This window comes from Coregonus clupeaformis, unplaced genomic scaffold (assembly GCF_020615455.1).
Source record: "Coregonus clupeaformis isolate EN_2021a unplaced genomic scaffold, ASM2061545v1 scaf2278, whole genome shotgun sequence".
NCBI classification, from domain to species: Eukaryota; Metazoa; Chordata; class Actinopteri; order Salmoniformes; family Salmonidae; genus Coregonus; species Coregonus clupeaformis.
The window spans coordinates 66708-79111 of record NW_025535732.1 but is presented as its reverse complement, the minus strand read 5'-3'; the positions used below and the strand labels follow the sequence as shown (position 1 = coordinate 79111).

At 42.3% G+C, this 12404-nt stretch overlaps 1 long non-coding RNA gene across 1 annotated transcript; it reads left to right on the top strand.

The window, feature by feature from the left end:
- Positions 1 to 1419: 1419 nt before the first annotated feature.
- Positions 1420 to 5462, top strand: LOC123488411. Its single transcript, XR_006660056.1, has 3 exons — positions 1420 to 1461; positions 1758 to 1949; positions 5235 to 5462. It is a non-coding gene; the product is annotated as an uncharacterized LOC123488411 (long non-coding RNA).
- The last annotated feature ends 6942 nt before the right edge of the window (positions 5463 to 12404 follow it).

Sequence of the window (12404 nt, the reverse complement as noted above, 5' to 3'; positions counted from 1 at the left end):
AGACGTAGGGAGGTTAAAGAACCCCAGAACTGTGAGGGGTGATCCATCCTCAGGAAAGGAACTTATCAAGGCGTCAAGCTCACTGATGAACTCTCCAAGGGAAACTGGAGGGCGATAAATGACAAGGATGTTAAGCTTGAATGGGCTAGTGACTGTGACAGCATGGAATTCAAATGTGGAGATAGACAGATGGGTCAGGGGAAAAAGAGAGAATGTCCACTTGGGAGAGATGAGGATTCCTGTGCCACCACCCCGCTGACCAGATGATCTCGGGGTATGCGAGAACACATGGTCAGACGAGGAGAGAGCAGTAGGAGTAGCAGTGTTTTCAGTGGTAATCCATGTTTCCGTCAGCGCCAAGAAGTCGAGGGACTGGAGGGTAGCATAGGCTGAGATGAACTCTGCCTTGTTGGCCGCAGAACGGCAGTTCCAGAGGCTGCCGGAGACCTGGAACTCCACGTGGGTCGTGCGTGCAGGGACCACCAGGTTAGAGAGGCAGCAGCCACGCGGTGTGAGGCGTTTGTATAGCCTGTGCGGAGAGGAGAGAACAGGGATAGACAGAGGCATAGTTGACAGGCTACAGAAAATGGCTACAATAATGCAAAGGAGATCGGAATGAAATGACCTAAACATATGGGAAAGCGAGAGAGCGGGGCCTCCCTCACTTACGTTTCACTGAAACACCCAAATATAACTCTCCCAACTTCCACCTCAGAAACTATAATTGTTGTAAACTACAGCGGTTCAATGTTTTCTAGGAATAGACTAACTTAGTTTATTCAGCTAGCTAACTTGGTACAGTATTCTTCCGTGAAAACCGTCCAGGGCACCTAGTCCTATGACGCCACAGTCAACTAGCATGTGTAGTGTCTGAAGGTCTATTGATTTTGCTGATGTTTGCAAATGGTGTAATAGATGAACTTTACTCTGCTTTGCTGAAGCATTTGGAAAAGCATTGCTACATAGGTTTCTTGGAATAGAGGACATTTGGAGATATGTGAAAGCCGGGGATTGGTTTATTAAAATCATGCCATACTATGTCACATAGATTATAAATACCATGTCTTAAACAAAGAAGGGAGAGACAACATATTGGATCAACAGATTGACCGTTTCTCTCCAGATATAACTGCAGATATCTGTAAATTAATACTGTGAACTTTGATACAATAAATCTTTATAATCAAAGAACAGTGTAAGCGGACTTCTTATCATCACAGCATAATTAGCAACGTTGACTTGGACACCACACATGCCAGCCTCCAACAACACGGTTTAGCACCAATACTCGGCCACAACAAACCACCAGTGTGTTAACACGCCAAGCAGATCATACATGTCCGTGTCTAGCGAATGCAGCTAGCTAATTTAGCCTACTCAAACACACGGCTCAAACAGAGAGGAATGCTATGTTAGCTAGCTGGCTATGGCTATCCAGCACTGGAATTCTTCCAAGTCAAGGTAAGCTTTTGGTTTTATTAATTTATTGCCACTGGGGCTCGCCAGTGTAACTGCTAAACTGCTTGACTACACTGTACTGCATGATTGTAGCGAGTTTACTAACATGTTAGTTCTAGTAGCTATGTTGACTATGACATTAGCTAATATGGTGACGATGACGTCACGATAGCTAACGCACTTTGGTACATCACGCTGTTCCGTACATTTGACCTTATTTTAGCGCCCCCAAAATGTAATACTTCCAGGTCAACTGTAATATGAATACCATCGTAAAGCACATTTTCTCCCCTTTCCAGCAAAATCAATGACGAGACCATCATGCTGCCCATCTCTGCATGATTGAAGAAAGCAATGGAGCTCCGCCAGGTCTTTTTTTAAAATGGCGGATGAGGAAGCGAAAGCTACTGCGTCATAGTGAAAGGGGGAGATATGTCGTGTAGGGAACCGGCTTTTTTCACCCGATTTGTCCAACTTATCACCTCTAAAATGTAAATAAAACACTTAAAGAGTTTATATTATGTCTCATTACATACCTATTTGAAGGTTTGAGTCGAATTTGAATAGGGTTTTTAGGGCGGTACCAAATGTATCTTCACAATTAAACTGTAGGTGTTCCGGTTTCCTTTCAAATGTTATCAAGAATATGCATATCCTTGCTTCAGGTCCTGAGCTAAAGGCAGTTAGATTTGGGTATGTCATTTTAGGCGAAAATTGAAAAAAAAGGGTCCGATCCTTAAGAGGTTAATCTGCGAGAGAAGCGCTACACCTGGTGGAAAGAGGCTGTATGGCACATAATTAATTGAATAATGCGTGCTTACCATGTCAATCAACGCTGAATTGAAACTTAGTTCACACCCTTGATTTTGATGCCAACACAGTCGCTACAGTCCCATTAGTTTTCATTGCAGCCTCGTTTGAATGCTGCGGTTGCCCACATATGTACGGAACGGAGTTAGCTACCGTTAGGCTATGTGTAGCGGTTAGCTATGGTATAAAGGTTTGGTTTGGAAAGGTTTTTTCGCCTGGTCACAGACAGCTGTTGTGTTGTCCACAAAAAGGGAAAAGGTGAGAGAAGGAGAGTGCGTAGATGCGAGAAGGAATTATACAATGAGCCAAGTGATCATGCTGTTTGTATGTGGCTGCTATGAAAGTGAACTGTGTTTGCGGGTGATCAAGGGTGTATTCATTCTGCCGATTCTGTTGAAAAACATTTCTTACACGGAAGCAAATGGAACGAAATGGGGATAAACATCCGTGAATTTGTCCAATAGAAGCTCTCATTTGCAAATGTTGGACTAATGTTGACACTTTAGATCAGCTAGATGCAGGCAAGAGTGTGCAAAGCGGTATTAAATGTGTCACTATCTGCCACCTTGATTACTCAAATTTTTCTCTCGACCTGTGCACTTATGTTGTAAACTTTCATTTGTAGGCTAGGTTGTAGCAACCTCATGATATGTATAGGGAACATTTTAGTATCATGTAGTAGCCTAAACTTATCGATGTTACATTGAGCTGGGTGAATGGAATATGAATGATAGTCATCCAATATGCTGTAATAGAAATAAGGCCATGCTCATTAAAAATGAATCGTCCTCCCTTACCTTAAATGGCACCGACCGCCACTGATGTTAGAATCACCTTTGGCAGGGTTACAGCTGTGAGTCTTTCTGGGTAAGTCTCTAAGAGCTTTGCACACCTGGATTGTACATCCAATGTCGTCTTGGTATGCAACTCCAGAGTGGTAATCAGTGATGTGTTGTATTGGATTTGCCCCAAACATAACGCTTTGTATTCAGGACATAAAGTTAAATTCTTTGCCACATTTTGTGCAGTTTTACTTTAGTGCTTCTCTGCAAACAGGATGCATGTTTTAAACTTGGTAACTGTTTTAAAGTCACCATTGGCCTCATGGTGAAGCCCCTGAGTGGTTTCCTGAGTTAGGAAGGACGCCTGTACCTTTGTAGTGACTGGGTGTATTGATACACCATCCAAAGTGTAATTAATAAGTTCACCATGCTCAATGGGATATTCAATGTCTGCTTTTTAGAATATATATATATACCAATAGGTGCCCTTCTTTGCGAGGCATTAGAAAACCTCCCTGGTCTTTGTGGTTGAATCTGTGTTTGAAATTCACTGCTTGACTGAGGGACGTTAAAGATAATTGTATGTGTGGGGTACAGAGATGAGGTAGTCATTCAAAAATCATGTTAAACACTATTATTGCACACAGAGTGAGTCCATGCAAGTTATTATGTGACTTGTTAAGCCAATGTTGATACCTGAACTTATTTAGGCTTGCCATAACAAAGGGGTTGAATACGTATTGACTCAAGACATTTCAGCTTTTAATTTTGTATTAAGTAGAAAAAAAATCTAAAAACATAATTCCGCTTTGACATTATGGGTATTGTGTGTAGCCCAGTAACACAACATCTAAATTCCATCAATTTTTAATTCAGGCTGTAACACAACAGAAGTCAAGGGGTGTGAATACCTTCGGAAGGCACTGTATCTACCATATTAAGTATGACACTGTAAGTTGATCTTTAAAATGTGTATTTATTAATGATCAACCACAAACTTTCAAAGTTAATTGAACAGCATTTTCTTTAAATTAAACATGCAAAAAAAACTTTTGCTCCTCTATCAAGGATTACACTAAACACACACAGATCTGCAGCAGTACATTCCTATTCATAATTATCACAATTAACCTCTCGATCAGGATCTTCTGAGCTCTTATGTGAGCAGGGCCAGAGTTGGCCTGTTTGTCTGGCGGTTTGCAGAGTCAAAAAGAGGTCACAAAGGACTCAATGGATGTGGTTCACTAATCATCAAGCCAACACAGATGACTGATAACATTTAGTTTACATTCCTGCCCTGCCAGATGTGTTTTATATAAGGGACCGGGTGTACTGCCACACTTTAAAAGAAGCCGTTCAGGGGTTGAATAATGTGGGCACAGTTCTGCAGATGAAGCTTTTGTTTAGGGTACAACATTATTAGGCTTGCAGCTATAAGGCCTTAGCCAGAGGAGAGGACTTTGATGTTTCATAGAGTGACTGCTCTGAAGGTTTGTATAGTCATGGGGATTTAGAGATGAACAAAAAGGTGGCTCAGTTCACGGGAGTGGCAAATGACTAACTGCCAAAGAGAACGTTTTTCTTTCACTGGCAGCCCAATTCTGTAGTTTCCTTCTAACCATCAGTTACTGGGTGAATACTGGGTTGTTTTCGATGGAGTTTAACTTTATATCTCATCCCGTAAACTAGGGTGGAAACATATCGTTTGTGTCATATCAGATGATTCAATGTTTGGCTGGGATACATGTTTTGTTTTTCTAAAGGACGAAAATCTTGCTAGTTCAGGTTAAGAATGAGTCAGATAGTGTCAAATGGTTCGTTATAATTTCACCCCTGTTTCTCAAGAACAAACTGTTCCATCTCACATAAATGTCTCCATGAATTACACTGTATACAGTAGTTACAAGTTCCACGCTGACCGTGAAACTCAAATGACAATTTTGTTGAAACATGGTTTTCAGATTTACACATCACTGATATATACTGTGTGTAGACAATGCATGATTTGTAAGATCAGTCAGGGTGGCAGCTGGGAGGGTCCTTCCGGCCTTTCTATACATTGGTCTGTACAGATATTAAACACTGAATGTACTCTCTTCCCTGAAATCCACTAAGAATGAACATTCATCCAGATTGAACAGAACATCACCATGTCTAATCACTCTTCCATGATCTTTACTCTAGTCCCTGAAGTGTCATTCAAGTACATGGAGGATGCAGAGACCGCAGGGGAGCCCAATCACACAGCTGTGACCAGGACACTAGCTCCTCTTGCTCCACAGGGATTGGCTACCAACAGTTACCATGGGAAACAAAGTCTAGGTTTCTAAGCAACCTGGGAGTGGAGCTAGAATTACAGAGGTGTTACATTTTCTGTACCAGACGAATTATGAGAGATTAAGACAATGGGGGAGGAAAGAAAGAAAGAAAGAAAGAAAGAAAGAAAGAAAGAAAGAAAGAAAGAAAGAAAGAAAGAAAGAAAGAAAGAAAGAAAGAAAGAAAGAAAGAAAGAAAGAAAGAAAGAAAGAAAGAAAGAAAAATAGAGACAGAGGGGGTGGGGGAGTGAGTGAGTGAGTGAGACAGAGAGAGGGGGAGAAAGGGAATGTAGACAGTGGAATACTGTAGCTGTGAAGACCTCAGTAAAGGGGTCAGGGTTTTTTGCGGGAGGTCCATGATATCCAGATGTACAGTGGTACATTTCCCATGATGAGATTAATTTGTTTTCCGATTTGGAGTAAAATGTCCTCTTGTCTGTTTTTGCTCCCCTTTCTCTCCGTATGTGGTAGATTAAAAACAATACTCTGTAGCTGTCTGACTTCTCCTTGTTTGTTTGATTTGGACATTGTATACCACAGCTGAACAACTAACTTTTATTCAGAGACTATTTAAACTTTTGGGGGATGGTCTCAACCCCCATATCTCTCTTTTCTGGTGAATCAGTATCCTAATTAATCATGGTCCTCAAATCTCTTGGTTTTGAGGACCATGTTGAATATCCCCAGCAAACCAGGAACATTCCCAGGACATTAGCTAACATTCCCATTAAGTTATAGTTATGGTTTTATCTAACATTAGGATGATAACATCCCAAAAACATTCAAATAATGTTTTTAAAAACATTTGTTCATTTATTTTCAGAAAATGTTTTAAATTAAATATCCTAGGAATGTTCTCCTAACATTCACAAAAAATGTTGTGCACAACATCTGTAACAACCACCACACAGAACATTCCCCTAAGGTTATTATTAGGTTTTCAGGTAATGTAATAACAAAATGTGTTCTGGGAACGTTCTGGGTTTGTATGCAATCTGGGGTGTTTTCTGACCTAAAACTGACCCTTTCTCTCAAATAACTAATGACAGTGGTGCATTGTTGTTGTTGAGTGTTTCTAGTACAAACTTCCCTCCATGTTTCTGCATCCATCCTGTGTTGAAGTGAGATCTGAAAGAACGTAATCCTATCTCTGGGACTTTGACTTAGAGGATCAGTAGTCTGCACAACATAATGAGCCGAAGCAAAGTTTCATGCATTAACATCTGATTTACTGGGATCTTTTCCTTGGGATCGTTATTTATTTAACCCTTTTTCTCCCCAGTTGGTAGTTACAGTCTTGTCCCATCACTGCAACTCCCGTACGGACTCGGGAGAGGCGAAGGTCGAGAACCATGCGTCCTCCAAAACACGACCCCGCCAAGCAGCACTGCTTCTTGACACACTGCTTGCTTAACCCGGAAGCCAGCCGCACCAATTTGTCAGAGGAAACACTGTACAGCTGGCGACTGAAGTCACTGTGCATGTGCCCGGCCAGCCACAAGGAGTCACTAGAGCGCGATGGGACAAGGACATCCCGGCCGGCCAAACCCTCCCCTAACCCGGACAACGCTGGGCCAATTGTGCACTGCCTCATGGGTCTCCCGATCGCGGCCAGCTGTGACACAGCCTGTGATCGAACCCGGGTCTGTAGTAACACCTCTTTCACTGCGATGCAGTGCCTTAGACCGCTGCTCCACTTGGGAGGCCTCCTTGGGATAGTTTTGATACACATTTTCTGTGGTACTTTCTCTTCCATTTTCTTACTAGGCACCTGATTTCCCATTCCCAGTTTCAGTTTCTTGTAAGATTGTAGTAAAGTATTAAAGCATATGGATAGTTGTCATCACGTTTCCTGCAGGCCCACACACAGAAGTGCACTTTTTCTCCAACCCAAAGTTCACACAAGTTCAAATTTAATTACCGTATTTTCCGCACTATAAGGCGCACCGGAGTATAAGCTGCAGCAGCTAAATTGAATGATATTGAATGATGTGTACATATATAAGCCGCACTGGACTATAAGCCGCAGGTGTTTTAATGTTTAATTACCATATGTAAGGGTTCGTGCACAGAGGGGATTGTCGGGAATGTCACGGTTCTCTAAGACCGAACCCAGAAGCAGACCAGGACAAGGTGAGTTGAACGAAGGTGAGTGTTTATTTACAGATTCAAAAGGATGCAGAATAATCCAGGAGACGAAACGGGTGGCGGAGATGAGTAGGTGGAGGTGAAGTGGAAGATTAAATGATGGCACGGCAGGGGTTGGGTGAAAGTTCCGAGAGAATGATGTTAATGGCTAACGATCCGGCAGGGAATGGATGTCAGGTCAGAGCTTAAGAAGGGGTGATGATCAGGACCAGGTGTGCCGAGGCTGATGAGAAGCAGGTGCGGGTAATCGAGAGATCACCCGCCTAGCAACGTCGCCCGGCAACCGGACAGGGTGCGTTCAGGAACCTTTGGGAAAACAGGAGATACCGAGCAGAAAAACGGCAACCCAGGCAGGAACAGACTCAGGACGCAGGGTTCATGACAGGGAAAGAGATGGCTGCTTGAGGAAGCTCCCATTTATTAACATTTCAACAAACAAGTTGCATATTTGCATAACGTATTCAAGTGTTACCATTTAGTGCAATAGGAGCTACAGAACATATACTGTGCTGTGTAAACTGTACTGTATCACATAGCGTTTCAGACACACAAACTTTTCAACTTTCAAACTTAAACGGTGCGCTCCCAGTGCACATACCGGCAGTGATCTACAGCAGTGGTTTTCAACCAGTGGTCCTTGAGGGAGTGCTAGGGGTTCCCCAGCAAAATTAGTTAATAGTGTCACAATCATTTAACCACTTAACTTTGGTTATTTTTGAAAAACCTTGAAAAAGTGTGCACATCTTTGAATATTTATCTACATTATAGCCTACAGTAGTACCATAACAAAAAACAAAGCTTACAGCGCTTGACGAGGCAATACAATGGCTAAATTAAATGTGTTTTTTTTTAAAGTGCAAAATAAGTGCCTGTAACACGACAGTAAGCGCGTAAGCCTAAAGTTGCAGCAACACGGCTGCTTAAAATATACGGTAATCAGCCTACCAGAAAAGTCATTAATCCTTGTCTTCATCTTTTAGGCTAAGGTGCAGTACACGGCTGTAACCAGAAAAGTCAAGTCATTAATCCTCATCTCCGTCTTCTTCCTGCGTACTAAAACCACCAAAGTCCTCATCTTCAGTGTTGGAAACGAACAGGCTCAGGGTGGCTTCGTCAGCCACTCTCCTCTCTCCTTCGTTGTCGCTCTCAAAACCAACGAACTCCTCTTCGTCACTGTCGGAATCGAACAGCCTCTGAAGGGCCTCAGCTGTGGCGACGTCCTCCTCTTCATCACGCAGCAGTCCAGCCTTTCGGAACCCGTTAATGATCGTGGATGTTTTGACAGCCAGATTGACTGCCTTTAACTTAAAAGCTGCATCATATGCATTTCTACGTTTGTTTTCCATAATGAGGGTTTGTGCATGAAAACTTCCTTTGCACAAACTGTCTCGCTCTCGTAATGTCTGTCTGTCTTGCTAACGTTCTGTCTCTCGTTCTGTCTCTCGTACCACTCTCGGTTCCACTTTTACTTTTGCGCGCTACCTGTCTCACTCTTTTCCGGCCTCCAGCTTTTCCTGCTGGAGCCCGCCGCTTAAAGGTGGGGGGCGCGGACCGGTCATAGAGCCCATAGAGTTAAAGTTGGTGGACTGTAACCTGTAAAATCCATAGATTTAGGAGGTCTTCTAGTGGCCGTTAGCTGTAAAAATCCATAGATTAGCCGCACCGTTATATAAGCCGCAGGGTCGAAAAATTGGAAAAAAGGCGCGGCTCATAGTCCGAAAATTACGGTAGTTTCTTATTTTAACAAACTTGACACAGTACAGACAGACAAAAATTAAATAAAAACATTCAAATGGTACTTGACAGGTCTGGTAAACACAAAATTAAAGGAAAATATGTGAAAAGTAAAGAGTAACTTAAACACTCCCATTAATTTGTGCTCTCTCTTGCCTAAAGGTGATACATCCACGCCAGCACAAACATTAGTGTGTCACAAGGGCAATGTTCAAACAATATCCACACCGAGATGTGCCAACAATTCCTCCCGAATTTCCAGCATTCTGAGCTGTCAGAACAGACATTCTTTCCCAGCAACAACAAATCAGCATCCTGCAAAATTCTGTATGCTGCTGTTCGTCACTAAAAGGCTAATCTTCGTCTCACTACCCGTATCCAAACAAATACAGTAAGCCAATAGGAAGGATTACGTTGATACAAGCAAATTAAGTTTTCACAGGAAGTCTGATATAAAATATTAATCCTCACTGCCTGTAAACAAACAATACATAGAATAAGTCATAGGAAGTGTTAATCGATTAATAAGAACATTTGTTTTTGCAAAAAAATCTGTCAAAGTTCAGCAAAGTCAGGGTTGTCCTTTTTCACCCGTTACTCTTCTAGCCATGAGAATATGCCTTGGAAAAACAAAGCCCCAGGCAGACTAAATGGCCTGCCTGCCATCAGAGGAGCTAATGGCCTTTTACTGCTCAGGCACAAAACAAACATCCAAATGGAAGTTCAAAACAGCGGATCTGATAACAGAAGACTGTGTAGAAAAGGCTGTGGCACAGAGAGATTGAATTTGTACTCATTCCAGTGTTGATACTGTGTCTATATGGTTTCAAAATGTAGTCTTTATTTTAGAGTTGTTTCACTGTACAGTTTTAAACTGAGTCACCCAAGCTTTTACACCAGTTTGTTACAGCAGTTTAACCAAAAGGTGCACATTTTTTCACACAATTCAAGCATGCCAATTAACATGAATTGTCCCTGATGTGTGGTAAAGACAGTATTTTTCCACCGGTTCTTTGCAGGTCCCCGCGTGTCGCCCCTGCCTGCTTAGGAATGTGAAGATAAAAAAGATAGGCACCATAGAGGTATGGGAAGGACACGGGTTGGGTGTTGGTACGGCCCACCTGTAAAGGCGTGTTATGACATGGCTGTCTGCTCGTCAATGCTGCAGACTCCTGGCTGCTCCCCTCTAGAATAACAGATGAGTGATTGAGGAATCATACAGGAATCAGATAGGGAGTTGAGACTCCTGTAGGCATGACAGTACAGTAGCCCTCATGGTGGCTAGTGATGAGTGATAGTGGATTGTAGGAGTCACACAGTGGATCAGAAGCAGTCTAAAAAACTGGACACACCGTAATGAACGTCGGCCGTGCGTGGCCGTGCACAGTAGATCACCTGCTGGGTGGCGATGAATGGTGGTGATTCATCATGTGGAATTGTCAGAAAATGAAAAGAAAATGATGGCCCATGTTCTGTGGTAAGAGGCGATAGGACAGCCTCACGCTGCACACAGCAGATGTTTGATCTACGCGCACAGACAATGTTTGTGGTTCGTCTTGTCCTTAAGGATTACTGTAATCAACAGTTTTTCCCCCAGGAATGAGTGGATTACATTTCTAATAAGTATGAGAGGTAACATTTACTGTATTAGTATAACATGATGCAGTCACTATGAGGCTTTAGCCTAAATTCGGAATTCAAACTCTTAGTGTTTGTTTCCTGTCTGTGTGATATACTGTCCTAGGCCCTTGAATTCTGGGAATCCTTCTAAATTGTTCCCAGGGGTCTTTGTGGTTCTAGGTTATTGCCACTTCATTTCATACAGATGCAGTCAGCCTGGGAGAGGAGAACAGTATCAGTCTGATAAGATGTAAACAACTCCCCCAAAGCATAGTCCTCAATCAATGCCTGGGTAATCCCCTGCATCAATTAGACAATCCAACTCTCTACTAAAGTACATGCATTCTGTATAAACCCAGGAATAATCATATTCCCACATTCTGCTACATTCATCACAAGTCTGGCCGAAAATATGAAGTGATAGTCTACATTAGATTATACTGTAGATTAACTTTGACCCTACTGACTCATGTCATTGTGATATAGCAGCTACTGTGACAGTCATTTCATTCTACACTCCAAAAGGGTTCTCCGGCTGTCCCCATAGGAGAACCCTTTTTGGTTCCAGCTAGAACACTTTTGGGTTCCATGTAGAACCCTCTGTGGAAAGAGTTTTGCATGAAAGCCAAAAGGATTCTACCTGGAACCAAAAAGGGTTCTTCAAAGGGTTCTCCTATGTGGACAGCTGAAGAACCGTTTTAGGTTCTAGATATAACCTTTTTTTTGTAAGAGTGTGTGGATCATCATGTCTAAGAAGACACTTCTGGTTCCACTGACTCTCTCCACCTGTCTCCCCTCTACAGTGGCAGGATATTCCATTTCCAGACTGGGGCTTTCTGGCCAGTATGATGTTTCTGGACAATCTAATTCACTATGAAGTCATGATGTGTATGCTATGGGAAAGAAGTGGATTTTATTTCATATTGTGGATCATGACTAAGAAGAACCTTCCGATTCCGTCTCTCTCCTACAGTGGTAAAATAGGTTTCCAGACTGAGGTTCTTAGCCATACTATCTCACTATTAAGTCATACTGTGTAATTTATAGTACGCGGGTGGAGAGCAGATGGATGCTCCACATCTGGCAGGAGGCCTGCTGCCCAGATACTACAAGACCAAGGCTACTGATGGTACTTTAACTGGCCAAAGTACTTTCAGCTTCTGCACAGATATCATCTCACAAATAACTGTTATGGTGAGCAGGAAAATCAACCACTCCTAACCAAACAGTTCATAAAGTGGCTAGCATTAGAAAACCACCTATTTTACAGATGGATAAAAATGATCTGGATCAGCAAAGGAGAAAATGAGTTTTTCTCCCAGAAAAGAACATCTGTGGTTTGCTAATAGACCAAAAAGTTGTTCCACGGTTCGGCTGAAAATATGTGAATTAAGCTGTCTGAGTCTTGCTGTTACCTTGTCTGCCTTCTCCTTTCAGACTTTACATTATCCAACTAGACCGCCAATATTTGCAAATGTCTTTCCATAAGGACCTAAATTATTTGAGAGTAATTGATGTCTTTAAAGGGAAAAGTAAA